Source organism: Poecilia mexicana, unplaced genomic scaffold, assembly GCF_051168715.1.
Source record: "Poecilia mexicana isolate PSO_F unplaced genomic scaffold, ASM5116871v1 scaffold_9, whole genome shotgun sequence".
Taxonomy (NCBI): domain Eukaryota; kingdom Metazoa; phylum Chordata; class Actinopteri; order Cyprinodontiformes; family Poeciliidae; genus Poecilia; species Poecilia mexicana.
Window position 1 is genome coordinate 3,018,981 of NW_028263378.1, and position 22,940 is coordinate 3,041,920.

Below are 22,940 nucleotides of genomic sequence, written 5' to 3' on the forward strand. Positions count from 1 at the left end.
TGCTAGGTAACCAAAGAGCGAGTGAGTTGATGCTACCAACCTTGCTTAGCTAGCTGGTTGGTGGTGGCTAAAGTCTTCCCTCTGCCTACATCCCCCAGAATGCTGTGCGGTTCTGAACAAGAGTCCATTGAATATCCTTTCAGATATATTATCTATTGATTTCGATCACATGTCTAACAAGATATTTATTGTTATTGTCCAGCCCTACCCAATAATTATTGATATCGACTGACATGAAACACTGATATCATGATACATTTTTCAGTCATATTGCCCAATGTTGCCAATCAAAATTTGCATTAATAGGTTTATGTCATTGTTGAATTTTTTTTTAATTTTTAGTTAAAAAAAATTAGTTAAAGTTAAAATTCTTCAGTTGAATCAGAAAATAAATTCCAGTGTCTCTGCAATCAGACAGACAGACAGACAGACAGATAGATGTTATGTAACATGAAAAATAAGTTATAAAGTGTGTGTGAACAATGTGAAATAATTTGCATAAATATGGACATTTTGCTGTATTCCACAAGTCCAGTTCAAACTGACACAAGGCTGATGTTAAAATGTTGGAGGCCTTTGGGTTTATTTTGAAACGGGGGGAATAAATATTGTGTGTGAATGTTTTGTTGGCAGGAGGAGGCCTAGAAAAGGCTTACAAAGCCAATTCCCTGAACTGCAAATAGTGCTGTGCTTTACAAAACTTCAATCATCTCTGGTTGAGTGAATTACTAAATCTTTCCACGGTCTGCTTCGTTTGAAAAGGCATACACTTGTACTTCAGATTGGCAAAACAAAATGCTTCGCCTCTTTTTTCCTTTCTAGTATACCAGCAGCTTTTCATGAGGTTCTTAATAAATATACCTGAATGTGTGTGTGTGTGTGTGTGTGTGTGTGGGGGGGGGGGGGTGTGTGTTATCGTGGCTCTTATTTGGAGAACTCGGTTGCAGATATTTAGGATAATGTCATTGTGTTACAAGTTTCTAGGTCTTTCTATTCTTGACGCCCGTTTTGGAGGAGCAAAATAAGATGAACAAAAATATAGAAAACTCACACAGGCTCCTGCTGCATCGCTGCTCCACTACCTAAATATAACTACACACATCATAACACCCATTGCACAGATAAAAGTTATGACAGTATACAGATGTTACAAACAGCTGGAAGGGTTGATGCTACCTAAACTGAGTGCCTGTTGTTTAATCAGAGTTTGCAGCAGCTCATTAACCTGTGAATTCATCAGGAAAGCTTCTCTAATAACTGAGTGGCAGAATAAAGGTCAGAAATGTGTTTGCGTGGAACACAGCATGAATGTCAAATTAAATCTGCCGTTTTACTTTTGTATTTGAGCCCTCGTTTTTCCAGAGCGGACTGATTATACAATGTACAGTACATGTGCACTGACTTTTAAAAATAATTGGGTGCACAGTTTTTTAATTTACGGTGAATTTCCTCTCATTTCCAGAAGGTCATATTATACACACTAGTTTAAATATACAGATACATTCACTTGCAGCTTTAAAGCGCTTCTAAAGAATGCATTTGAATTTGACCTTTCAAAGGCCAAAGCTTATTATAATTGGTTGAATCTGTAATCACGTGTCTTTTGTGGCAATAAATCTTGTTGGGTGGACTGAGCTCAGCAGACACACAGCTGCTGCCGCTAGTCTGGAGGAGCAGCACGGGAGGCACCGGGGAGTAAACTGAAACACCAATTTCAAAAACAAAACACGTTTTTTGATAAAAGTTTTGCACTGGGATCAAGTTGTTTTTCAGCTATATTGAAATTAGTCTATTTTGTAAAAACCGAACTAATAACATTGCATTACACGAGTCATGTGACCAGATTTTACTACTGGCAAAAAAGACAAAGAAGACGACAGGAAGTGGTTGGAGGATGATGGCGCAGCAAGTTTTTTTTATAACATGGGAAAAATATCTTTTTATAAGTTAAACAATCTGCCAATGGAACAAGAACTTTTTCACCAATATTAAGGAATTATTTACTAAAAGTTGATTTTAAGTTAGTTTTGTCTTATTTCAGGAAGTACTTTGTAGGATTTTGTGTTTTTGCAGTGTAGAGTCTGATTAATTGTGATTAATCACAGAGCTGGTTTGATTTTTCTTGATTAATCAAAGTGTTAGCACTAGAGTCAGATTAATTGTGATTATTCACAGCGTGTGATTAATATGATGACATGTTTTAATGGACTGACAGCACTGATATATATATTAAATATGACTCTGCTCTGGTTACTGATGGAACTGCAGCATCTGGAAAGGCTGGAACTTCAGCCGTTGTTGTCAGATTGTGACAGTTTGGTGCCAAATGAACATTCAGGTTCTGAGCCAGCCTCCTCTCCTGGTTCTTGTTTAAAAAAATCCCTGCCAACCGACTGGCTTTACTAAACCAGGGTCTGAGATGGAAACGACAACCACATGCTGCGTTTGAATTCGTCTGCAGATAAAAATATACCAAATCGGTCAGACTTCAAGAAGCAACTTTGATTTAAAGTAAACAAATCTGTCTTCCATAACTTCCTTTTTCCAACTGGCGTTCCTGTCTGAAAGAGTGAAAGCGGCGTAAGATTTTCACTTCATTTTGAGAAAAGTCTTTGAACAGATTAAAATTTGCTCCACGTTGTATGTTGTAATTGGAATGCGTAATGTGTGTGGGTGTTGCAGAGCAAAGCTCTTATCTTATAGGAACAATGGGTGGGATATCAGGACGTGTGACAGTGTGTTTTCCTCTGGGTGGCAGGCTGGTAGGAGGAAGAGATTTTCCTTCTTTGTGAAATGTCACATCCACAGTGGGGTATTTGTCTCCTGTGAGAGCGCTGACAGGATGCTAATCATGGCTGCTGGTGCGCCCCGAGTCGCTTCTTGTGTTGTGATGTTTTAAACCAGCAGGGGGGGGGAGATAAAAGTCCCTCAGTTTGTGTCTGGATCTTGTCAGGCGTCTTCAGAGCAGTCGATTCCCAAGTGGTTCAATTGTTTTGCAGCCACAGCAAATTCACAGGAAAGAGGAGACGGGACGTTTTTAACAAGCAAGTTTACACTAAAACTTCTTTCCTTTTACAGTCTATAATACTTTACCTTCAAACCCTTCAAAAATATTTCTGTTTTCTTGTCAAGTTCAGCCAGTAATACCCATCAGCCTTTGCAGATATAAAAAGGAGAAGATTTTGACCAAAAATGCAGAAATTTTGAGGTAAATCTCAGAAATTTTCTAAAAAAAAAAAAATCTAAATTTTTAAGCTTGAAAAGTTGAAAATTTGCAACAAAAGACTCAGAAATTTTGAGATTAATCAGATTTTCTAGAAAGTTTCAGAGGTCAGAAATGTTTAGTTTATTTTATGCAAAAAAAATGTCAGAAATGTCCTTGTTTTTATTTTAGATCATTTCTGAGACTAATTTCAAAATTTCTGAGTTTTCTGGCAGATTGTACTCCTTTTTTCCATCTACAATTTCCCAAACACGCCCTTATAGTTATTCTTTTTTAATCAAATTAAAGTGGGAAAACACCAGTTTTTCTACTTTAATTTGATTAACATCTCCAGTGGACACTAACATACATATGTCACATGCATACATACATTTTACACAGTATTATTGTCTATAAAGCCGCCATAAAATCCATAAATAGAACAGTAAAGAAACGGCATATATAAGAAAAGAAAGAAAAGAAAAAGCAAAAAATATCTGCAAGTCTAGAAGGATCTCTAAATAATGTTGCATTTCCTTAAGTCTTCTTGATTGTCATAACGCGTCTTTTTTTCCCCACTTATTCCTTCTTTTAGTCAGAGAATGACGGTAATTCATTCCATCACATAAATTTCCTTAAAAGTCAGTCATTGTTGTATTGAAGGAGTAGTTAACTGGCACCAGGTCCTTGTGACTTTTTTTGCAAGCAATTAACAGAATTTTAATCACATCTTCCTCCAAAACATATTTTTGTACGTTTCCAAGCGAAGGAGCACCATTACCTATCAACCCCAGCAGAGTTCCGCTCATCACCTAGCAACCCCAGCAGAGTTCCGCTCATCACCTTGCAACCCCAGCAGAGTTCCGCTCATCACCTAGCAACCCCAGCAGAGTTCCGCTCATCACCTTGCAACCCCAGCAGAGTTCCGCTCATCACCTAGCAACCCCAGCAGAGTTCCGCTCATCACCTAGCAACCCCAGCAGAGTTCCGCTCATCACCTAGCAACCCCAGCAGAGTTCCACTCACCACCTTGCAACCCCAGCAGAGTTCCGCTCATCACCTAGCAACCCCAGCAGAGTTCCGCTCATCACCTTGCAACCCCAGCAGAGTTCCGCTCATCACCTTGCAACCCCAGCAGAGTTCCGCTCATCACCTAGGAACCCCAGCAGAGTTCCGCTCATCACCTTGCAACCCCAGCAGAGTTCCGCTCATCACCTAGCAACCCCAGCAGAGTTCCGCTCATCACCTAGCATCCCAAGCTGAGCTCCAGTACATTTGGACAGCTGTTTTTTTTTGCTGTACAAGGCTGCTGGAAAAGATAAGTGTTTTGTTGTTGACTTACCACCCAGAAATCTGGTGTATTCTTGTTGGTTGTGGAGGAGGCTCCACTTCTGCTTTTCAAAGATGTACAGTTATATAATGGTGCATCTGTTTACAGCCATTTTCATGTGCAAGTGTAAATGTTGAGTTGGGGAGGTGTGGCCAGCAGCAGCAGCTTATTTGGATTTAAAGTGACAGGACACCCTAAAATAGTTCAAAACAGGCAGAACTGACCAGGCTAAAATTTCACTATCTTTAAACATATTTTGTACAATCCACAGACCTATCCTAACCTGTTCAAGAAAGCATAATAGGTCATCTTTATGATGGCTTGTATAATAAAGGTGCAAATATAGCAAATTAGAAAGTTTTCATTCTTAAAGCTGCAGTTGTCAACTTCAAATGATTTTGTTTTAATAAAATGTCTGAGAGGTTAACTGATACCTAATTTTAACTCTTTACCGTTGTATGTTCTTGTTCATTCGTGTGCCATCAGTTAGAAAATCTTTGAGCCCCTCTGATGTGCCTCCTTTTCTGGGTTCGAGTGAGCTGTGAAGAAGACTTTAAAGTTGGTTCTTTTAAAGTGGCATCTGCCAGATAATTTCCCAAGAGACGGTTCGAACTTACAAAGACGAAACTTATCACCAAAAGGGAGTAACTGTGTTTTTATCGTTTCACTGCTTGAATAAATAAGGCAAATGGTGATGGAGAAATAAGGGCATGTGCTATGAAAACTGAATACCAATTCAGTGAAGTCTATGAATGTCATATTCGCAATAAAAAGAAGCATAATGAACACTTTTGTGGTTGACACTTATGTGCTTCTGAAACAAGGGTCATTTAAAGGTGACTCACTTTATGCTTGGAGTGAATCAATCTATTCATACTTTTGTGAAAAGCTACTTTTAATATAAAAATTAAACGTTTGGAAAGTTATGAGTAAGGCTGACAGGTTCAGTGGCACTGAGGAAGTTGTTCTTATAAAAGTCTCATCAAATAAAATCTACCTGAAGCCACAAACAAAGACTTTCTCCTTGAAATGTGTCTTAAATCGGTGCCTTTAGTGGATAATCAGTAGAAACATCTGAGGATGATGAGGCATTGCAGACGAACGGCATGACGGAAAATCACTGGTTAGCATGAAAACAATGAAAGGTGTGAGAAATTATATTAAAACAACAAAGGCTAAGAAAACTAAATAGAAACGAACACATTAAGTATGGTAAGACCATTTGAGCAATACTTATTTCAGATGAAGAACATCATGTGATAACACCTGAGCAGAAGTAAAATATGCGGCGGTGCATTAGAGTCATTATCAATAGAAAAAAGGAGTACATTTCCACCAAAAAAAACCCAAAAAACTATTATCTAGGAAAACGAGGACATGTCCAAGCTTCAAAATTAGAAAATTTACAAGAAACTTAAAAAAACAGACATTTCTGAGTTTGAAAATGTTCAACATTTGTTAGAAAAAAACCTCAAAAATATTATGATTAATCTCTGAAATGTTCTATTCAAAACTTGAAAATTCCAGTTTGAAAAGTCAAACATTTTCTAGAAAAAAGTTGGAAATTTATGAGTAACAAAATTTTCAACTTTTGAAACTCAGAAAAATTCCAAGTTTTTTGAGAAAATTTCTGAGATCTGTGAAAAACACAAACAAATTGAGCTTCTTTGCCCCCTTGTAGTTCTACGGTCATTTGCAGAAATCAGTCGGAAACAACCAATCAGAGTCAGGGGGTGGGTTTTATTGCTGTCAATCATGCTCGTATATGCTCTGCAGTTATGCTAAAGGTGGAGAAACAACTTAATGGAAACTTACAGGAAAATTGTTTGAGGCTTAGCAGCATCATCAGTGGCTAAGCTAACTAGCCTTAGCATTCACGCCAGGCAAAGGAGCTGTAGCGTAGCAGAGAGCAAGAGGATGATTGACAGCGCTAATACCTTCCTCCTGGCTTTTTATAAAAGTTACAAAAAAATATTTTCTCAGTTTATTTTACATCTAATGAACTGCTAAGCAGCTGTGTGCGCTATTTATTGCTACATTTATGGTGTATATTTTTCACCAAAGCCAAACATATTTTTGCGTTACAGATGTCATTCTGTAGTGAAAGCACACAGGAGTGTTTTTTCACCCCTACTTTGACTTTTTACGCAGATTAACAGACTTATCTTTCGTAGGATGGAGAAGGACATTATGGTTCAGTTTCAGATTCCTTTGTCGGCCGGTGCACAAAGTCAAACCTCATTTTAAACGCTAATAAGAAAATGAGCATTGATTCTATGAGGTTGTAACCATTCTCTGCCACAGTCATTAAAGGAGAAACTATCCAGGCTGTCACTAATTATAAATATCTTTGCATTGGACAATCAGCTGAGATGGGACTAATGAACTAATCTGCAAACTCAGACACAGCAAAGAATGTTCCTCTTACAGAAATTGCTTCTTTAATGTCAACAACTGTTTGCTGCAGGCATTTGCTTTTATTGAAGGTATTTGTTTGGATTTGGTTTCTGTGTCTGAGTCTTTGGATCCCGGTTCTGTCAGGGGGAGCCGACAGAGAATCTGACCATCTGTTGCTGGCCTGCTCAGTTTGTTTTTGGAACATTTTTTAGGTAATTAAAACTTGTCACGCTGCTTTCAGTTTCAGAGTCCAGTCAGATCAATCCCGCATGAATTAAGTATTGGAATAACCCAACAGACATGCAATACTTAGTTCAATACTTCTGTAAGGTAACCAGTAAAATATTACAAAAGTGTTTTCTTGCTAATTATTTAGTTTGAAACTGTGACATTTATAACTGACTCTGAAAAAATAATCATTTTTCTTCCTCTGCTGACGGCCTAAATAATCCTTATTATTTATTGCTAATTTCACTAACGGGACCACATTTAAAAGGGTAAGAATGAAGGTTTTAGAGTGACCTAGTCAAAGTTTCTATTTAAATCAAATTGAGATGGTGTCTTCTGATTCTGTTAAAGCAATTTAAAAAGAACTCTAATATGGAGGAATTAAAGAAAGAGAATCAACCAAAATTTAAATATCTGTAAAAGAAATGTAAATACTCAGTGCCTCCTGTTTGTTGGGATTTTTTAGAACCTGTTCCGTGTTTCTGCTTTGTGACTCCATCGCCCTCAAACTTCTCTCTGCTAACTTTGAACCTCGGCTGAGACGGTGTTTGCTCGGAGGCTGAGCCGTCTCTTGGCGCTCTCGTCCTGATGCAGGGACAGCTGCCCTGCAGAAGCCTCGCCTGTGAATCAAAGCTGAGCTGTCCAGCTCATATGGACGGAGAGCAAGCGCTGCGCTATGACCTCTTTTTTTTTTTTCCACCAGCTTCAATTGGAGCCCTTTCATTCCTGAATCAAAGTGTTTCTGCCTGGTAGTGAGAAGAAGCATCTAAATCAGGCCTTTTATTTATGAGCTTGTCTAACCCAAGTAGCGGCATGAAGAGGCCCGGCTGTGTTTCCCTCCCATGGGGAAGAGCAGCATGGATGTTCCTGTTCTCCCTCATTCATTGATCTTCTGGTTCCTATGGATTTTTATCATCGATGTTTCCATTTCAAACACACCCTCCGGGCCCTGGATTGTTGGCAGAGAATCCATAGGCAGCTGTTAAATCCACACGGTGTCATCACTTCACACTAGTGATACTGAATAGAAAAGTGACTTGATTGAAATTCAACAGAAGCGGCAGCAGCGGTGTGAAACCCAGATGTGTGGTTTTGCATTTCCAGCCACATTGTAGCAGAAGAGATGAAGTATTTCTGTCTGGGACTCGCTATAAACATGCTGGAGGAAAGTCTGGAGTGATTAGTGCGACTGGTTGTGGACATCTGTCCCCGACCAAGCAGCTGCTTCCAGCAGCTGGTCCAGTTCTAACTGTGGCCAACAAGTCGATTCATCATCTGGATCAAACCGATATTTCAACAACCGACAGACGCCGAGCTCAGCGTGTTTATGTACCTGCAGGTAGTTAGCTTTTCGGCTTCCCGCAGTGTTTGTTGAGGCTCAGAAAGGTTTTCACAGGGGTGTACAAACTTTTTGATCCGTGGGCCAAAATTGTAGACTCCAAAATAAAAAGCAGCGAGCCAAAAAAAACAACCTAAAATCAAGCAAATAAAGTATCACGATATTTATTGTAGATCCAAAGTTTGAAAGGGTTTTTACAGCCATTGAAAACAGGAGAAAATTATTAGTCACCAAAAACTCAGAAATTTTGTTTTTAAAAAACTGAAATTTTCTAGAAAAATTTCAAAAGAAAAATTTTGACATTTGAAATTAATAAATTTTCAAGTTTTTGTAGAAAATTTCTGATATTAATTTAAACATTTGTTTTTTTTTTCTTGCAAATTTCAAAGTTTTTTTCTAAAAAATGTCTGAAATTTTTTTGCAGAAATTTAATACGTGGGCCATTTTTTCTACAATCTCATAAGAAAAATACTCAATACTGTGCTAACATTCTTTCTATTTGAAGACAAAAAACTGATTAAAAAATTAAAATATGACATTATTTTAACTAAATATGGGGACAAATCAGTCCTCAACAACTTGAAAGCATCATTTCCCTGTTTGGGAAAACAGTGTGTAACACTTGCTATGTGTTTACAGTTAATAAATTTGTAATAAGACCAGAGCTAGGTTCGGCTACAGGAGTAGTGAGAAGTGTAGTTTGAATTAATGACCACAGACCAAAGAAAGTTAAGTTAAAACAGCCGGCTTATTATTAGTTTAAAGAACAATAAAAGAATAAACAACAACAATGTTACACAATTAACACACAATGACACAAATTCAAAAAAAGAAAAATAGTTTCCAGTTCCTTTCAGAGTACTTTATAAATCTAAATTAAGGATACTATTTATTTTACCTAGGTTATAGTTCTATTTAGGTTCTAGTTAATACTATTTAGTTCTATTTAAGTTCTAGTTAATACTATTTATCTATTTTGATTTACAGTTTGTTTTAATCTGTTTAATCTATTTTTAATTCTTTGGTGTTTCCCTTAAGGAGTTAAAAAAAACAATAACAACAAAACAACAACACAGCAGAACAATTCGGAAAGGACAGATCAAACTGTGCTTCAGATTGATGTCTTGTTTCTTCCGATGATCCAACAGTTAATTCTGTTTCAGTGACCCACTGCTAATACGCATGACAACATGGGCAGGTCATACCAAGTTGCAGGGTTGGCAATGTCCAGCAGAAGGCGTAGCTCCTACTTGATGGTCTTTAGCTCCAGGGTTGGCTCGCCATCTCGTTCTCCTTAGGAAGATCCAGTTCAGTGATGATCCGAGACTCTTTAGGAGGGTTCAGTTCAGTGACGATCCGAGACTCCTTAGTCCAGATCCCAGCCGAACGAAAACGACAAACAAAACAAAACAAAACAAACAAACAAAAAAAAAGCCTGTTGCCAACAAAGAGCGACAGTTAGCAACAGTTAGCTCCTCTGCTGATAAGCGGTTGAATTTCTGTTGACAAGAGCAGCTGTTAGCTTCAGCGGATCAGCTGCTACTCCTGTTGACTTTCAGTTGACTTGCTGTTAGCACCAAGAGCAACAGCCGACGCCTCCGCTGATCAGCCTTCGCTTCAGCTTTCCATTTAAGTTAAATAAATGTTTAACAAATACATTATCTTTAAAAAAAAGAAAACAAAAGAAACAAAATACACTTTCAACTCACCAAGTCCAGTTCCACAACACAAAAAATGATCCCGAACGCAGTCAGGGTGAGAGAAAAAATATGCGAAAAGCTCCTTCTCAAGAAATAAAAAGAACAAACTCGTCTTAGACAGCAAATCAGCTACGAGTGGTCCATTTCTCTTATCCGTCTTTTCTTTTCAGCACAATCCCGTTTGCTTCTGCGCTCTCTGCTTGCTTTACGCTCTCTGCTTGCTTTACGCTCTCTGCTTGCTTTACGCTCTCTGCTTGCTTTCTCTCACGTCAGAGAACGTAGTAACCCGATTGGCTGAAGCTAGTCACGTGGGTTACACATAAATGCGACCCTTCAGAATAAGAGAATAACAATTTTAAGATCGATTAATTCCCTATTCATTTTCCTATTTATTTATTTCCTATTTATCTAATTTACTATTATTTTTATGAAGAGGCTATTTTAACCTGGGTTACAAGTGCAAAATAAATTTTAATTTGACTCATTGTGCAATTATCTGATTTTATTATAATTGATGTCATTTGCCCTTTAATTTGCTGTTGTTGAAAATTTATTCTGTTAAGTATAAAACACATTTATTATTGTTTAAACTCTTTACGATGCAGTTTTGTATAATATTTTCTTTAGTGATCACTTGCAGTTTCAGGGTACAGCGCAGGTTTTAGGGTTTGCTGCTTTATTTAACAGCCGACTGAGGCTTCAGCTGATAAACATTTTGCTGCATCAATTTGTGCCGCAGTGACATGGATCGCTGCATCATCTGGAATATCAAAGTGCATCTTGACAGAAAATTTTTCCTATTTATTTTCAAAAACTTTCCAGCAGGTCAAAAAGTGAGCAGCTCTGCAGCCAAACAACCAGAAGAATTGCACCAATTTGGTGAAATGTAAATAGGTCTGTTCATTTGAGTCTTTAAATAATTCATATTTTTATTGATTATTTCAATCCCATTGTGGCATGACTTTAAAGAAACTGTTGGAAAATCTTTAAAATGTGGTGGAATTAAAGTAACAGGGAGACAAAAGGCTCATTAGCTGTCAAACACTGGATGGTGGTTTTAGATGCAAACTTATGTTTCAACGTTCCTTCAAAACAAAATAATGATTTGAAACCTGCATCGTTTTTTTAATTAAATTTGAAAAACATCTAAATGTGACAAAAAGGCAAAGTAAGAAGAAATAAATGGAGGGCAAAATAATTTTCCACAGCACTGATTTCAACCACTTCTTTATTTTATCTGTTCAGTTTAATTCCAGTCAGCTGCTGCTCAGACACACATGATGCTGATGTCTGCAAGAGCTTCTGGGTCTTTTGTTTAAAATGCCAAGAGTTTAAACCACAGACGATTATTTTCCCATTAAAGCCGTTGGGACGTAGAATTTGCATCGGCCTCCATTAGGCATCTGTGAAAGCTTTCATGGAGGATGAATCAGGAGGCTGACCGTCAGTAAGCTTCCTTCTGCTTTATTCCTCTGAGTGAAAATGCTGCGGTTCAGATCAGCAGCGTCACAGGAGCCGTTTCTCTATAAAAACCCAGCTGGAGTTTACTGAAGGTCCCGCCGGTGGATAATGATAATCCAGCTGTAAATGAGTTAAATGTCCACATCTTTCTATTCATCTTAGTTCATCTCTGCATATGGTCTCCTGTTAATAACTGCAGCCTTTACATTTTCAGTTTCCACTGCATTCTCAGATTAAAATCTGGACATTTTTACAGCTTTACAGCATGATATAGAGAATTATTCTAAGTAAACAATTCTCTAATATTGATGAAAATGTACTAGTTCCATTGTTTAACTTACAACAAGACATTTTTCCATGTTATACGTTAATTTATCTGTTTATAAAACAAATACTTTTTCATCAACATTAAGGAAATATTTACTGAAAACGCTAAAAAGTTAGATTTGTCTTATTTTAAGCATACTAAGATATTTCCACTAGAAATTAGACCAAAAATACTTGGAAAGGTTTTGTGTTTTAGCAGTGAAACTGGATTATAATCTCAGCATTATAATTATAATATTTATTAACCTGTAGCTACAGATGCAACTATTCAGTGTCCAAATTTCATATATTAACCCTTTAACGTTTTTACCAACGTTTCACTGCACAGTTCTACCAAGTCTTTGCTAATTGCTGCTGGCTAGTCTGAAGGAGCTGATTTGAGGAGTCGTGGAAACCTGGGAAACTGCAGCTCAGAGGAGGAACTTTGCCTCGAAGGCGGGGCTAGGCCCACCCAGGCGTTTAATAGCTGAACGGTTGCCATGGAGATTAAAGGATTTCTCAAACATGCATAAAAGAATCAAGGAAACACTCCAGGTTTGTTTCTGATGAGGGAATAACATTATAACATGATGGAAATAACACTGCCCCTTTAAGTGAAAACTCCATCACAGCTGCAGTGACACTGGAGTGAAACCTCAAAACTCGAGCATGAACTGAGCGCCTCGGTCGTGATTCAAAGGGACGTCGGCTTAATTTACTCGACTAATTAATGTTTCTGTAAAAGCTGCTGAGTCAGCAGTTCAGAGGATTTCCCTGAGCCCCAGAGGAAGACGTGGCTGGATGTTTATGGAAACTGTTAATCGTTTTAACTGGTAGTAACATTCAGATTAGCTGAATTACAGCGCGATGCAGCTTCATGCATTTTTACTGGAGCCTGAAGCTGTGAAAGTGAAAGTGACTGCACTCTCAGCCATTTCTGGCTCCATTTGGAAAGAAACCCTGAAGAGAGATTCTGCTTTTTAGGGAAGAGCAGCTCTGACTGCAGGACTGAGGCTTTTACACTGAAAATAATGTTGCTGTAAACCTCATGATGCCCCCAACCATCCAACCATTCATCCAACCATCCATCCACTCATCCATCCATCCATCCATCCATTCATCCATCCATGGAGACTAAAAGGCAACAGCAGCCTTAGCAGAGATCTTTAGACTGATCTCCCTACTAGATAAGAAACTAAATATTTAGCTTGCTAATTAAATATTTAATTTGGAGCTAAAGATTTACCTTAAAACTGAGTATTTAACTTGCTAGCTAAATATTTAATTTGGTTTGTAGGTAAGAATGTTGCTTGTTAACTAAATATTTAGCTTCAGTTAAATATTGAGCTTGCTAATTAATTAGTTTCTCGCTACATATTTAAGTTGGTGACTAAATATTTGGTTTGCAGCACACAGGTCTGCCTTCCCTTCCCCATAAACTGCGGCTGTTTTGCTGGTTTACTTTTCTTTGACCACCTTTGACAGATACTCACCATGACGGGTCAGAAGGATCACAGCGTTTACTGCCAAACATTTAACTGAATCAGTTTCTTTCTTCAAAACAAGACGTGAGAGAGCAGAGAGAACTTCAATCTGTCTCCTGAAACGGATCCTAAACACCTAGCTCAAATTGATGCTTGTCTTTATTAAGGCCTGAGCTCCAACTCTGAGAAAATTGGTAATAGTGTCCAAACGTATCGAAAACATTTCAGCCGACGGGCGTTTCACGGTAACTGTAAAATGAAATGGATTTTTTTCCGCTGGTAAAAGGCAGAAATAAATAAAGCTTATTGTAGTAAAAATGGAAAGATGAGCAGATTGTGCTCAGTCACAGATTGGACCAACCTGCCGCTTTATTGCTCGTCTAGCTTCGGCCGCTTGTATCCAGGATCTGATTTCCAACCGAACGGATCGGAGCAGAAATGCTACGGCTGGAACCCAGATCCATCAACAAAACACCAGAACCCAGATCCATCAACGAAACACCGAAACCAAGATCCATCAACGAAACACCGAAACCAAGATCCATCAACGAAACACCGAAACCCAGATCCATCAACAAAACACCGAGACCCAGATCCATCAACAAAACACCGGAACCCAGATCCATCAACGAAACACCGAAACCCAGATCCATCAACAAAACACCGGAACCCAGATCCATCAACGAAACACCGAAACCAAGATCCATCAACGAAACACCGAAACCCAGATCCATCAACGAAACACCGAAACCAAGATCCATCAACGAAACACCGGAACCCAGATCCATCAACGAAACACCGAAACCAAGATCCATCAACAAAACACCGAAACCCAGATCCATCAACGAAACACCGAAACCAAGATCCATCAACGAAACACCGAAACCCAGATCCATCAACGAAACACCGAAACCAAGATCCATCAACGAAACACCGAAACCCAGATCCATCAACAAAACACCGGAACCCAGATCCATCAACGAAACACCGAAACCAAGATCCATCAACGAAACACCGAAACCAAGATCCATCAACGAAACACCGAAACCAAGATCCATCAACGAAACACCGAGACCCAGATCCATCAACGAAACACCGAGACCCAGATCCATCAACGAAACACCGAAACCCAGATCCATCAACGAAACACCGAGACCCAGATCCATCAACGAAACACCGAAACCCAGATCCATCAACGAAACACCGAGACCCAGATCCATCAACGAAACACCGAAACCCAGATCCATCAACGAAACACCGAAACCAAGATCCATCAACGAAACACCGAAACCCAGATCCATCAACGAAACACCGAAACCCAGATCCATTAACGAAACACCGGAACCCAGATCCATTAACGAAACACCGAAACCAAGATCCATCAACAAAACACCGGAACCCAGATCCATCAACAAAACACCGAAACCAAGATCCATCAACGAAACACCGAAACCAAGATCCATCAACAAAACACCGGAACCAAGATCCATCAATGAAACACCGAAACCAAGATCCATCAACGAAACACCGGAACCCAGATCCATCAACAAAACACCTGAACCCAGATCCATCAACGAAACACTGAAACCCCTCCGCTTCCGGCAGAGATTCACCATCAGGACGAAGAGAAAATCAAATGTTTCAGGTACTGCTGCAAACAACATGTAGCTCCGCAAAAAGAGTTTTAAATGCTGAAATAAAGTTCAAAGCTATGATTCATTCTTTAGAACAAAAATGAATCAACTAACCTTCATGAAAGGAATAACAGAAGCTAAAAAAACATTGAGTTATTATGAAAAGCCTAGTAGCATTAGCACCCTCACTGCAAAAACACAAAATTTTACCAATTATTTTTGTCTAGTTTCTCGTGCAAATAAATTTCTTAATAGACCTGAAATAAAATAAAACTCACTTACAAGTAACTTATTTTCAGCAAAAGGAGCTGAAAACATACTAGTTCCCCAGGCAGATTATTTATTTTATAACTTGGGAAAAGGTCTAATTAAAAGTTAGATAATCTGCCCAACATAGAATTACTGACTTAAAAAAAGCTCCTTGATGAAATTTTACTTTTAAGTTGGTTTTGTCTTATTTAGATATTTGCTCTAGAAATAAGACCAAAAATAATTGGAAATTGTTTTTGCAGCCCTTCACCACTCTCTTATTTCAGTTAGAAATAATTTTTAAAAAGCCACTATTTATGGACTAATTAGCAATACAATGTATTGTATACTGTATTGTAGCTAGTTTGTCTCTTTAAATGTCCAACATTATGAACTTTTTTTTTAAAAAGCGATCTGACTCAGTTGCACCTGATTTCATTTAAGGAAAATATTTCTTCACATGACAAACTTTCCACAAAATCGCCAATTTTAGTATCTAATAAAAAATAATCTGGGAGGAACTATGAATGTATGTAGTGGCTCAGATGTTTCCTTTCTCATATTTTACATTTTAATAACGTTACATAACATTTTTCCTTACTTTTTCTAAAACAAACGATGTCGAAGTAAATTGTGGGTTTGTTCTGCTGACAGAAGCAGACAGGGAACAGCTGAACTTCATTACTTTTGTCTCAGTTCTGGGATGACAACTTCAGCGTTCCTCCAGCCTGTGTTGTTCTGCAGAGGGCAGCACGCCTGCAGGAAGTGTGAATTAAAAGGATAATCTAATGCGGCAGCGCGCCTTGCTTCTCTCTTCAGGGTGAGAAGGGAAGGAAATTATGTTCATGCTCCACAATAAGGCACATCTTTTCATTTATCACACCTTTTTACGTTGATTTCCCCTCTTTCACGTTAAGCTTTGAAGTCGGCTCACAGGAATCAGTCAGAGCTTAAAGGGAATCCTTTAATCTTAAATCCAAAATCTGCTGCTTTTGAAGGATTAATTTGAGGAGATAAAAAGGCTGCAAATATCGATGAGTCAGGGTTTTTTAATGAGTCATTTTTCCCTCTACGTTCAACAAATTTAAAGTAAAATGCATTTACTGGCATGTTGAGAACTTTTTAGATCCGTTTTTAATTTAAGAGTGATAAACTCACTATCAGGACAATAACTCGCATTAAAATATTCACTTAAAGGACTGGGTAAAGATAATTCATAACCGTACTCATTTTTAAATATCTTTATTTTGATTCAGAAGTTTTAAATTCATTATTCTATATCTCTTTTTGATATTTTTATTGTATGTATTGATTTTAAACTTTTCATTTTAACCAAGTCCTTCTGGAGGCTGATGTTATGAAATGGATACGACTGAAAAAGCACCAACTGTCTGGATCAGTTTATTGTATTTGTAACAAAATAAAATGATTTAAATTGTGAGATTAGCAGACATGTGAAAAGCTTTCCTCCTTAAAGCTTTTCATGCTACACATCAGAATAATGTGACAAAGTTTACCAGACATTTTTTATTTTAACTCAAACGTAAACTAAAAAAACTAAACACCAATATGGCAACACCATTTGACCAATAATAATAATAAACAGAGAAATTAACTAAATACAGAAATACATTTTAAACAATAAAAAGAACATAAAAATAAATCAAAACACCAACACCTGTTGACTGGCAATTCTCATAAACTTATAACAACAAACTTCCCCGTGTATGGAGAGCCAAAAGAGACCAAATTAATACATAATTAAATTTAGAATTAAAGTAATTAAATTATTAAAATGAAAATATTAAATATTTTAAACAGCTGTTATAAGTTTGCATTATGATTTAATGACATATTTAATAAATGAATTGCATCTTGTGAATAAATTATTTAATTTAGGATTTATTTCTGTCATGACAGATGTAGTTAATGACTTAATGATGCATGTTTTTCTTACTTAATGTTGTCACTTTTAGCTTGATGAATATGAATAGGAGCCAATCAGTCAAATAACATTTCAATAAGTTATTTTAACGTGCATTCTATAATGACTAACAGATGAGATTTTACACACACACACACACACACACACACACACACACACACACACACACACACACACATATATATATATATATATATATATATATATATATATATATATATATATATATATATATATATATATATATATATATATATAAAGCTAAAAAGTTATGATTAAAAAAATTCTGCTCTTCCCTCCAACTTTCTGATGCCCCTCTACTGCCCCCTGGCGGACGTCAAGTCAAAAAACAATGTTATAAAGTACCGCTTTCTGCTGAGACCTATTTAATTTAGGGGCTTCAGCATAAAGGGAGTCGAGTACAAAAGCAAGCCACACTTTTCAGTGTCTTTTTCCTTTTTAAAAACTGCTTTATGTTGGTCTGTTGTGAGAAAGCTACAAATGTCATCATATTTCTGGATGTGCTGTGACATGTTTTCCATAACATCCTTATTCCTGGTTTTAAGTCCCTTAAGGCTGAGATTTCTCTGCTGAATCCTCTTATTTGACATTTCCTCTCACACCTCTGGCACCATGACACTGATATGTCTGAACTGTTGCCCAGACTTTCTAATAAAAATTCCTCGGGGTGATTTGTAACGTTAACATCGATGTTAGCGTCTCGTCCTAGCGCGGCTTCACAGAGCAGAGAGTGAGATTTCTCCGTCTCGCAGCTTTTTTTCTGCAGTTTTCCTGCATCTGACACACAGGTGTCAGAACAGATATCATCTTTCTGCTCTCCACAAAGGCAGCAAAATTGCTCACGATTCTCTTATGCTTTCTGCACCTGTTTGTGTGCAGAGCTGCAGCTCATGCTGCTTCAGCTGCACTTTCAACACCATCCCTAAAAGCTCTCGTCACACAGTTTTGCCACGCAGTTCAACAAAAGCAAAAATTGCAATACTGTAAGTTCTTTGTTGTTTTATATCGGAAAGTCAGATACTGAGTAGGAGTTCCAAACTTTGCTGATTTTCCCTTTTTCATCTAAAAAAGTCCTGCTGTTTTGATCAAACTGAGAAAAACTCTGACTATTGTCCAGGAGGAAGTCATTCTGCTCTTAGCGCGGGGAAACACTTTGACAAAACGAGTTCAAACAACAGAAAATTCTGGTCTTTGTTTGTAGTTGTTGACTGGAGCTGTTCTGAATCTTTGTGTAAGCATCGTGTCACTCTGCTCCTCCTCAGGCCCCATCTGCGCTCAGCCAGCCAGGCCAACATGTGGGCACCCATCCAAGCTTACAGTTCGAAACAATTCCCCACAGAGCCAAAGGTAAAAAAAAAATAAAAAAGGCTTTTTGTTATTTTACAGATAAACTCCAACTTTCACAGAGACACAGCAGAATAGACTGATAAAACTTAAGAATAGATGCAGTTTTGATTTGCAAGCCCTGGCTTTCTGCACTTAGCTGTGAAAAGTAATTGTGCTGTTTGTTAAAATAATTAATGGGCTTAACAATTTTTTTGTTACTGGAAACCGTCCAGAATCAGAGGGAAACTTGAAAGCCTTCACCACATTAAGGTGTTGATTCCTTAGAGAAAGTTCCTCAAGAAATGTCCCGTCTTTCCCCAAAATAAAATTATATAAAATATAATGCAAGACGTCACAGCTGCAATTAAAGCTGGGAGATAAATCAGTTTCATTGATTTGTTTAATTCTCTGTTTGATATTCATTTTTTGGAAAAATCTGGATTTTTTTTCCTCAAATTTTGTATCTACTATCTTGTTTTATCATCTGACTGACATAAAAGAAAGTTTTTGATAATATTTTCTGTCACCCATAACTTCAATTTGAGAAAAGAAAAGCCGAAAAACAACCAGAAATCGAATTTGGTATGAAAAAAATCTGAGATTTTGTTTTTAAAATCTGAAAAAAAAAAAATTCAGATTTTGCATGTTTTTGTCAATTTATGTAAACAGTGCAAGCACTTAAAAACAAAACAAAAACAGTCAGTTTTCTGAAATAAGTTGATGTTTTTAATGTTTATGAACCGTTTCAAAAACATCCAGATTGTGGAGTCATATTTCACCGTTACCTAGCAACAGCTGGTTTGACCGCTGTATGCACCATGCAATGGCTGCTGGAATGAACAAAATGCTTTTCTTTCTGCACAACCGGAAACCACTTACTGGTTGTGCAGGTATTAATGCTTTTCAAAGATGTACGGTTGTACAATTGCACAACCATTTTCACGTGTGAGTGTAAGCGTTGAGTTGGGGGTGTGGCCAGCAGCAGCTTACTTATATTTAAAGTGACAGAGGCCCTAAAACAACTCATTGTGTTATCTAAAAATGATTTTGTGCAAAGTCCAGTAAATAATTAGGTCACCTTTAAGGTTCATCGCCCAGCCCTTTATATAGTTACAATTATAGGTAGGAGTTTTGTTTTTGATGACAGAGATGCAGAAAAGGAAAGTCAAAGAAATCATAAAAACAGGTTGGCTTGTTTTTCATCCTCAGAGAGCCAGTTGGACATCCGACCTCTCAAACTGAAAGGTTTCTGTAGGAACTGGCATTCTTCAAAACGTGTCTTTTACAAACCCTGAAATTGGCAGTTCAAGCAATTGTGCAATTTAGTTTCTGCCAAAAGACCAAAAGAGGAGTTCTCCCAGATTTCTCCCCAGATCTGCACTCTGCGCTCCTGAAAGTCAGAAAGACTGAAAAAAAAATGAAATATACAACTTTAGTGGCAACCAGGTTAGAGACGTTACCTCCGGGAATAAGAGGTTATATAAGTAACACAGCATGTCAGGTCAGCTGAGGTGAACAATAACAGTCACATTAGATATGTGTGCACATGTTAGTGCACAGCTGTGTTTAACTAAACATTTTATAAGCTCTTGCACAATTTAAATCCTTTAATAATTATGTTGCTTCTCAAAAAGAATTAAAACTTTAAATGCTGCACGCTATAAATGAAACAGCAAGTGAAAATCTAACATTAAAATCTTAAAAAGAAAAGAAGTAAAGTTAAAACATATATAACTGGGTCACTTATAGACGGGAAGGTTTGAAATTTCAACAATAAAAATGATCAGAGGGAAGGTTATTCATATTTCCAAACAAAATGATGGTTTAAATCCTTTTCTGAGCAACACAAAGGACTAAAGGATTATTTAGTTGAAATCAACTCAATAAAAGCAATTAAACCCGGAGAGGCGTTCGTAAAGAAACACCTCCTGACTGGATGAAACCGAACAGTAAAACAAAAGAGAGGCATTAGCTTGGCGCTACGCACACAATGAAAATAAACACTGTAAATATAAACCATGTCATTAAACTGCTGCATTCAAGAACAGATTTAGCTGTGGTTAATCACAGTGCAGCAGTGAAGTGTGACGCCTTAAACACACGTTGACCTGTCGACGTCACACCAGCACTGTAAAAACACACAAAGGCGTCTGATGCGACGAACACAAGGCCACTGTTAACCTCACCAGGTCATTTTGATGATCATTAAAAGGCTATTCTTGACATTTATCTGGATGATTTTCAACATCTCTTAAAAATAATCTGAAACAGGGCCGGCACAAGCCTTTTTGGGGCCCTGAGCAGATTTTCATATGGGGACCCCCAAAACAACAAGCTGAAACCCAATGCTTCATTAATCCTAAGCTAACATACCTGCTAGCATTAGCGCTATTTGTAATTAGCTTACATCATACAAGTATTATTATGGCTGTGATTTTAATCATACAGGAGTAGCAAATGTAACACTTATGGGCTAGGCAGCTAACTGCGGCTACAAAAGTAGCATCAGAAGACTGTTCTTTAAAGGAGCCCGAGTTGTGAATGAAAAACAGGAGGCCGTGCTTTTAGTTTTGGTGTATAAATGTTAGTGATTGGCATAAAAGCATAATGCAATTATTAAAATTCCTAATAATTTTGAGAGGATGAAACATTTCAATAATCAGGTTAAATTAACCATAAGTAAAAAAAAAAAAGTATAATTATATTTCAACCTTAATCAATTTAAAGTGCACTTTCAAAATATCAACCAGGAAACATAAAATAAATTAACTGTCAAATACTCAAGCAGAGAGAGGGAAAGAGAAATAAATAAATAAGATATACTGTGTAATATCAAACTTAAAAGTGTAGCTACATTCTACTCATCAATTTCACCGTCATTTTAAACTTCACTGCCTCAGCATCAGTAAAAACGGCCAGAACATGCACAAAATCATTGATGCACCAAACAAGTTACCTTTTCAAAGAGAGTGGGCCGAATTGAGCCACAATGAGAAAAGACCTTTTTTTGTATGTGTGAGAGGGACTCATGTTTTTAATGTGTGAGGGTCTGAGTTTTTGTATGTGTGAGATTTGTCACGGAAGAGGTGGGGCATAATTTGGAGATCAGATCGTGCATCCGTTGATACCACAGTGAAGTTAGCTTCAAGTTGGATATTGGAGCTCCTTGGTGCAAGCAGCGTTTAGCTCAAGGTTAATCCGATTTATGAACGCTAATTTCGGCCAGTCATTCTCTACCGCTCCCTCCTTGAGCTCTTGAAGGCTCACTCAGGGCTCTAACTCTGGCTTTATAGCCCAAGGCCTTATAACCAGCAGTACAACCAAGTTAGAGCCGGAGTAAGCGACCTTAGAACCGGCGTTACAGCCGAGTTAGAGCCGAAGTAAGCGGCCTTAGAACCGGCGTTATAGCCGAGTTAGAGCCGGAGTAAGCGGCCTTAGAACCGGCGTTACAACCAAGTTAGAGCCGGAGTAAGCGGCCTTATAACCAGCAGTACAGCCAAGTTAGAGCCGGAGTAAGCGGCCTTAGAACCAGCAGTACAGCCAAGTTAGAGCCGGAGTAAGCGGCCTTAGAACCAGCAGTACAGCCAAGTTAGAGCCGGAGTAAGCGGCCTTAGAACCAGCAGTACAGCCAAGTTAGAGCCGGAGTAAGCGGCCTTAGAACCAGCAGTACAACCAAGTTAGAGCCGGAGTAAGCGGCCTTAGAACCAGCAGTACAGCCGAGTTAGAGCCGGAGTAAGCGGCCTTAGAACCAGCAGTACAGCCAAGTTAGAGCCGGAGTAAGCGGCCTTAGAACCAGCAGTACAGCCAAGTTAGAGCCGGAGTAAGCGGCCTTAGAACCAGCAGTACAGCCGAGTTAGAGCCGGAGTAAGCGGCCTTAGAACCGGCGTTACAGCCGAGTTAGAGCCGGAGTAAGCGGCCTTAGAATCAGCAGTACAGCCGAGTTAGAGCCGGAGTAAGCGGCCTTATAACCAGCAGTACAGCCGAGTTAGAGCCGGAGTAAGCGGCCTTAGAACCAGCAGTACAACCAAGTTAGAGCCGGAGTAAGCGGCCTTAGAACCGGCGTTACATCCGAGTTAGAGCCGGAGTAAGCGGCCTTAGAACCGGCGTTACATCCGAGTTAGAGCCGGAGTAAGCGGCTTTAGAATCAGCAGTACAGCCGAGTTAGAGCCGGAGTAAGCGGCCTTAGAACCGGCGTTACAGCCGAGTTAGAGCCGGAGTAAGCGGCCTTAGAACCGACGTTATAGCCGGCGTTAGAGCCGGAGTTTTGTTCAAGAAACCCAACAAACGGTAAACATCATCAATTAATATCACAGCCATC

The 22,940-nt window shown here is 38.3% G+C and overlaps 1 long non-coding RNA gene across 1 annotated transcript; it reads right to left on the reverse strand.

The window, feature by feature from the left end:
- Positions 1–9,225: 9,225 nt before the first annotated feature.
- On the reverse strand, positions 9,226–10,646 carry LOC148157586 (uncharacterized). Its single transcript, XR_015764234.1, has 2 exons — positions 10,206–10,646; positions 9,226–9,931 (listed from the first exon to the last, which is right to left on the reverse strand). It is a non-coding gene; the product is annotated as an uncharacterized LOC148157586 (long non-coding RNA).
- Between the last annotated feature and the right edge of the window lie 12,294 nt (positions 10,647–22,940).